We start from the raw sequence: 7,328 nt of genomic DNA, 5'->3' as shown, positions 1-7,328 counted from the left end.
AACTAGAAATGGCTAGAGATTCTTGCCGAAGTTGCTTCTTTTTCCTCCTCCTGTGTTTTGCAGTACTGAGAACAGAAAGCAGGGCCTGGCCTCGTACATGCTACACAGCCACAGCCACTGAGCTCCGGCCACATCCTCTCGACCCCTTCATCCCGACATCTTGCTATTCATTAACTCACAGAAGGCAATGGGCTGGGTTACTCCAGCAGTTCTGGTCCCAACTCAGGAGGCCATTAAGCTGGTAGGAAGAAAGTTTCTATTTTGTCCCACGGGAGTTCTAAGTCATAGACTCAAATCAAAAGGAAATGAAAGCAACCGTCCAAGTCAGCCTATATTCTTAATAACCCAACTGACCTTCAAATGCTTCTCTTGGACTTTGCTTTGTAAACTTGTTGAGACTTTATCCTAAGAAAGTAAACTATCCTAATGCAGTGAAAGTGATAACATGAAGATGATCACTCAGTGTTAAATATCTATCTACCCATCTATAGTGAATGTACCTTAGGCTCCTAATTATGGGAACAGCTAAATGCACTGAGGAAAAAAACCTGGATGTAAGATTTACAGTAACTATCACATTACAATGATGAACTTTGCAGCAAATTCCTCTTTTTTCTAAACTTTGACATAGAAGTCTAATTTTTTAGAATGAAACAAGAAAAACATCTTTAATCCCAGCACCCAGGAAGCAGAGGCAGTCTGATATCTGAGTTTGAGGCCAGCTGGTCTACATAGTGAGACCCGGTTTCAAAAAGGAGCTGGGGGCGGGGGGGAACACTATCTCCTGTGTATCTCTTTCAAGCTACCACAAAGCTAAATATTAGCTACTTCTCTCCCTAACAATATAGTGATACTTAGGACTAGGCTTTAGACATGCTAATAAGAGATACCTACATGTAGGCTGGTGTCTGGTTAATTTTATGTCAACTTGACACAAGTTAGAGTCATCTAAGGAGGAGGGCACCTCAGTTAAGAAAAATGCCTCCATAAAATCCAGCTGTAAGGCATTTTCTTAACTAGTGACCAATGGGGGGAGGGGGGGCAGCCCATTGTGGCTGGTGCCATCCGTTGGCTGGTGGTCCTGGGTTCCATAAGAAAGCAGGCTGAGGAAGCCACAGGAAGCAAGCCAGTAAGCAGCACCCTCCATGGCCCCTGCATCAGCTCCTGCCTTCAGGATCCTGCAGTTTGAATTCCTGTCCTGACTTCCTTCAATGATAGACTACAGTCTGGAAGTATAAGGAGAATAAACCCTTTCCTCCCCAACTTGCTTTTTGGTCATGGTGTTTCGCTGCAACAGAAACCCTAACCAAGACAGCTGGCTTAACCCAGAAACCAAAGAATTGACTCTGCAGAGTAAAGATGTCATCTAAATCTAACCCAAATCAGGAGCCACTGTTCTTCCCTAAGATTTTGGTTTCACTGATGAAACCAATGACCTTTAGGGCCCAAGTCCCTGCCACCTGAGGATCAGATGAGAAAAGAAAGGCCTCTCTTCTAGGGAGGGAAGGAATCCAACTCAGTATCAGTGCTTGTCTCCTGTTCCCTCCTTCCACGGTCCTCTAGCGGAGGCTCCAGGAGCGTTAGGTGAAACCAGTACTGTAGCCTAAAGCTAAAGGCTGGCCTGGGAACCAGCGGGTTCAGTGGTCTGGGCTAACAGATAACGGTGGCTCTGGGATCCTCTCCCGACACTAAGAGTATCAGGAACATTCAGCAGGCCCTTGTCACTTCCTCCTTTATACTGTGTCGAACAACGACGCGGCCCATTTCGGCCTGGGTGACTGCTTTAATAGAACAGCCTTCCCTGCTCACAAATACAGATCAAAGATGAAATCCATCTTTAGCCAGGATTCAGCTACAACTAGAGAGATGAGAAGATCTGTGATTCCAAGTCTGTAATTAACTTAAATATAGGAATTGTAATGGCCTCTGGGGGGGGAAAAAAAGAACTGAAAACACTTCTCCCCCAAAAAAGAACCTCAAACAAAAATAGCAAGGTTGCTTATTCCTTCCATTAAACATTTCAACTATTTTCCAGCCAAATGGAAAAGTTTGGCACATGTCTGGTAATAGAAGGCAAACAAAGCTGCACTGTAGCTGAGGAGTATTTTCAGAGCTGTGGCTGTTTTTTTAATTGGGTTTATATAATGGTATATCAAGAAGAAACAGTTTCATGGTGAATGCTGGAGTTACATTGCTTCAAAGGCAGAGAAACTACAAACCTATCAACTCTACAGTCCCCATCCACTAAACCCAAGCAAACTGCCAATACCAACATGACCAAAGCAGGAGTTTACATAGCCACAGTATCGGGAGAGGCAGATCTGCTAACCTGCCAGGTAACTACCACAAACTCTGCTCTAGGACCTGCCAATCATTGGCCTTTCTCTAGTAAAAGATGGGACTGAGGCGCTCTCGGCAGAGATGGCTCAGCAGTCAGGAGCACTTGCTGCTCTCAGAGAAGACGCGGAGGTTCCCAGCCCCACATCAGGCTGTTCACAACTGTCTGTCATCAGTTCCAGGGGACCCAATGCCGCCTTCTGGCCTGCATAACCGGCACGAACGTGGTGTACATACATAACCCTGGGCACACATACACATAAAATAAAAATGTTAAAAAAAATAAATAACTTGCCAGGCAGTGGTGGCGCACGCCTTTAATCCCAGCACTCGGGAGGCAGAGCCAGGCGGATCTCTGTGAGTTCAAGGCTAGCCTGGGCTACAGAGCGAGATCCAGGAAAGGCGCAAAGCTACACAGAGAAACCCTGTCTCGAAAAACCAAAATAAATAAATAAATAACTTAAACAGGGGGTTGCCAGGAGCATGGCAAGCTCTTTGAAGACAACCAAGGACTTCCTTGAAAGCACAATAACTTCCTGGTGCCTCAATGAAACAAATGATTCCTTCGTTCCAGAGTGTGAAATGCTTATAACGTGCTAAATGAAGCTACAGAGCTTCCTCCGAGACCTTAGCTGAGGAAATAAGACCCTGCAGAACCATAGCCGTGTTGTCAGGGATATACCTGAGGTGGCCATGCTTAGCAGTAGGGGCCTTTGCCCTGCGAACCATCTCACCAGTACCTGTGAAGTCATCTTAAGCAGTTCTCCACACCAGGAGAAATTCCTCCATACAACAGTTAGCAATGACTGAAGAGAAGAAGCAATTTTTGGTTGTCACAATTGAGGAAGTGCTACCAGCATCCAATTGATAGAAGCCAGGGATGCTGCCAAACATCTTACAGGACAGCCCCGAATGTCAACTGTGCCAAGGCTGAAAAAAACCTGTTCTAATATAAGAAGCACAAGGGGAGAACAAATGACTCACATAAAACGCTAATCTAAATTAGAAAGTCAAGTCTGAATATTAATTTAGGTAAGTGTCTGAGTGGGGCTGTGCTCCAGCTCAGTGGTAGACAAGCAAGTACAAGGCCCCGGGACTAAAACCCAGCACTTCCAAAACAAAACAAAATACCACACAGCACAACACAACTCTTGGGAGTTTAGCTGTGGAGACACCGTAAGGTGGAAAAGGAATTTAGACTTGATTCTTTTGGATATGAAGTCTGTGAGAATAATGCGACAATGGGCAAAGGGTGAAAAATGATCCACTTTAAAGAACTTTACAAGATTCACTATGGTACAGAAACCGGAATGTTAGGTACAGAAGACGGGTTAATGGGAGATGAACTGATGATGGAATCTACCGGAATAATCACAACCACTGGGTAAGATACAGTATATGGCCCTCAGATTTCAAACCTCAGCATTAAATTTCAAACCAAAGGGTTTTACTTCCAGTAACACTTTGTATTTGCTTTTCTAAGCAAAATGAATCTTGTACTTATTGTTTCACAGAAAACTGAAAGAAGTCGTACCTTTAAAAGCTTAGTCTCTGTTAAAATAAAAAAAAATCAACTAAAAAACGCATTTACTACCAACAACATGGACGAAAAGGTCCCCCTTAGGATGGAAACATTTCACAAACACTGCTTCCTCAAAGCCAGATGCACTCAGGGAGTCTACAGTGCTATCCTCCTCTTAGTCTTCAGGATAAGTTTTACTTCAAAGTACTTTTATTGCTACCACTTTTATTAAACTTCTCTGAGTCATCAATTATACTCAGTTGACCTCCGAAGTATTTCTGGAAAAGTAGGAAGTACCTACAGAAAGTTCTTCATGCTGGGCTACGGCAACCCAATTAGCAAACTGACAGCCACAAAATAAAATCCAAAGACACTCGGACTAGACACCAAAAGCCCCAAACAGTCTGGCAGACACCCCCACCCCAGTGTCTGCCCAACCCCAGGTCTAGTACTTCTTTAAGCCGTACAGACCAGACCCTCTTCTGCCTCCACACCCGTGCTCCTGTAGTTTGCTCTGGCTGGACCACAGACACCTGGAAGGCTCCAGATGTTGTCTTGCATTGTCACTTCACAGTTTTATTCCTCTTTCCAATGAGTCTTTTACATTCCTTGTCTGAATGGTACCACCCAGTTCCTTAGGCCAGAACACCAGCAATTTCTAGACTACAACTACTTCTTCACTCTCATAAATAACAAGCCTCCAGTTCCTTGGATTCCAGCCTTGATATCTGCCCCAGCCTGGCCTTCTAACTCGTGATTCTCCTGCCTCAAACTCCAGATGCTAACATTACAGCTGTGCACTACCACATATGGCCAAATTTCAGTTTAATACTGCTCAAACACAACCCTTCCTGGTCACTTCCACTTCCCTTCTCTAGTTCAAGCCGTGACACAGCGGCATCTTTTAAATACTGGTCTACTCCAGTGTCTGGTCCCTTCCCATTCTGCCTAGTGAGAAAACCCTTCAAACCCTTCATAGCTTCCAGGCTAAAATCAAATTCTTTAGCCTCCATATTGGACTCCACCACCTTTGATTTTCTCCACTTCTCCAAGTCATACTATAGGCTGACTAGTCATTGTCTTTCACATGCCCAAGTCTCTATGTCCTCCTTCCACCAAAGGTACTCTCTGCCTTGAAATCTGTTTTCTAGGTTCTTTACATGCCTAGAAGTGTGGCTCGGATATTTCTCCTCTCTGGTCTTAGTAGCTCTGTGCTCACACAGTGCACACACACTCAGCCATCCTTGATTTGGCCGCCCCTTCCCAAGCTGTAAACCTCACAAGTGCATTCCTACCTACAAAGGCTAAGTGCCTTATTTAATATGTGTTTCACATAGTAAGGTCCAATAAATCCTTAGCAAATGATGAATGTGCTGTCCTAACCCTGGAGTTTCACTTCAAGGGAGAGTGATACAAAGAGCTACAGCTGACAGTTCTGATGCTAACCTCTACCTAAAACAGTCTCATCCCCTCTTGATCTTTCAAAACGTTTCTGACTCTCTTGCTACATCCTTCCCTCGGCACCCTCATCCCATGTATAACTACTTCTTAACCGTCTCTGCACTGTTAACTCCACGAGGACAAGGACAAGGCTTTTCAAAGCTGTATTTGATGAATCTTCCCTATTGCTGACACAGAATAAACACAGTTTTGTTATACGTTGAATTTAACCCTGTGAGAAGAGCAAACACCTCCACTTGAAAAATGAGCAAAACAAGGCGTAAAAAAGTTAAATAAAGAATCCTTCCGCTACGGACACTGGGCAACTGGGCCAGATCCAACCCGAACCATCTGATTTCAGATCCAGCAGTGGACAGCACCTCCCATAAAATTAGCCTGGCTTCCTAGTAACAGCGGCAGTCTAAGAGTAAGGGGAGTTCTCTGAACGTAAACGCAGGGCTTACTAGACTACTTTAAACTCAACAGACATTCCAAACATTTATTTATTTTTTAGTTCCACATAGCAGGTAGCCTTTAACCTGCAGCTGCCCAGATCGAAAAACTACCCCAAGTTAGTGCGTCTCCAAGGAAATGAACACGGGAAGGACCTGGGACTGGAAGCCTCTCTCTAAAACCAGACTCTTTTCTTCTCCGAGATCAATTTACCCATCCGTGCAATGGGAACGAGACCTGATCAGAAGAAAATTCTAAGGTCTCACAGAGTCGGGCCTCAGCGGAGGCTGATAGGCAGAGCTGCGAAATCGAGAGGAAAGTGGTTTCCCCAGGATCTCTAGGCTCAATCTGGTACCCCGGCCCCACCTCAAGAGACCGCACCCAGGAACCCGGGATCGCCGAAGAACCACGGCCCCCTCAACAGGGCTCCCCATAGACGAGTAGGCTAACAAGGCCATTACCAACGCCAGGAACCGGTGGGCCCCAAAGACCACCCCAATCCTTAACCAGACACCAACCCTCACCTTAAGAGTTCCGCCTCACCTCCGGACTGCGATCAGCCGCTCTCCACTTCCGGCAAGAACCGCCCAGCGGTCTTCGCGCGACCCACTTCCGGGCCCTCACTGGGCGCGGCACCCCCACCGGAAATGAACCACCGGCTGAAACGCTAGCCCCGGAGAGAGGAAGAAGTTTGGCCGCCCGGCTCGTGACTCCGCCCTCATTCCCCGCCACCGGAGAGAGATTCCGGCCGAGGAGCACTTGGGAAAGGGCTCCGCCCCCAAGGCGGGGGCGACTAGGAGGAGGGACGGGTTTACAGATTGGTCACGCCCCGAGACCCGGACCAATGAGAACCTGAAGTCCCTGGACAAGTCCCGCCTCCGCAAAAGAGGACAGTTGAGTGGCTGCTTCTCCTGTCAGTTTGTGCTCAGTGACTGAGGCTGGTCCCTTTTTAACCTCACTCCGGAAGCGGCTCAGAGAACAACAGTAACGCTGAAGGCTCTGAGAGCCAGAGTCTCTGGTGGTGGGGATCGGGGCCAAACTCCACCCCTCGCTGGGCGTACAAACTTTGGTTTCCCTGTCTGTGGTGCGGAAAAGCATTGCACTCACGGAGGCTGAGCGTAGCAGGTCAGGCTTTGAGCTGGTCTGGGCATGCCCGCCCTTGCTCGGTTCTGTGGCTAGGGCTGGGAAGGTGGAGAAAACCTTCCACTCCCGCGCCCCACTTCCTGTTTGCTCTATGCGCTTTGTGACCATAGATGGTCAGGTCTGTGGCCGCGTGAAAGCTTCCGCCCCGAGGCTTTGGAGTCCTTCCTCCCATCCAGCAGGGTGTGGTCCCTGAGAATGAAATGAGCAGAATTAGAGGAGATCCTATCCCACTCCTCAAAAATCGTGCTTTTGAGGCGTCCTCGCCCCAGGCTACGTATGCTCAGGTAGCTGCTAATGAGTCCATGCGCGTTTGAGAACTATAACTGCAGCCTGCAGGGCAGTTTTCGCCTCCCTGCTTCTTAGACGGGAGATCACGTCTTTGTTTCCTCTGGACTTAACACTTTCTGACTGGTCATTATCCTCCCACAAAGAT

At 47.0% G+C, this 7,328-nt stretch overlaps 1 protein-coding gene across 4 annotated transcripts in view; it reads right to left on the bottom strand.

Moving 5' to 3' along the window:
• Cap1 (cyclase associated actin cytoskeleton regulatory protein 1) overlaps positions 1-6,498 on the bottom strand; it is a 28,580-nt gene extending 22,082 nt beyond the window's left edge. For 2 of the 4 annotated variants that reach the window (XM_052715942.1, XM_052715944.1), the window contains exon 1: positions 6,277-6,498. The gene's annotated coding sequence lies outside the window, so the exon portion shown is untranslated. The remainder of the gene's footprint in view (positions 1-6,276) is intronic. The other 2 variants (XM_052715945.1, XM_052715946.1) reach the window with 1 other exon arrangement.
• Positions 6,499-7,328: the final 830 nt, after the last annotated feature.

The sequence above is a fragment of the Peromyscus californicus genome, unplaced genomic scaffold (genome assembly GCF_007827085.1).
Source record: "Peromyscus californicus insignis strain IS unplaced genomic scaffold, ASM782708v3 Scaffold_5__1_contigs__length_169319896, whole genome shotgun sequence".
In the NCBI taxonomy this organism is placed as follows: Eukaryota; Metazoa; Chordata; class Mammalia; order Rodentia; family Cricetidae; genus Peromyscus; species Peromyscus californicus.
Note: the sequence above shows the minus strand (reverse complement) of the source record. Positions and strands in the feature narration are given on the sequence as shown.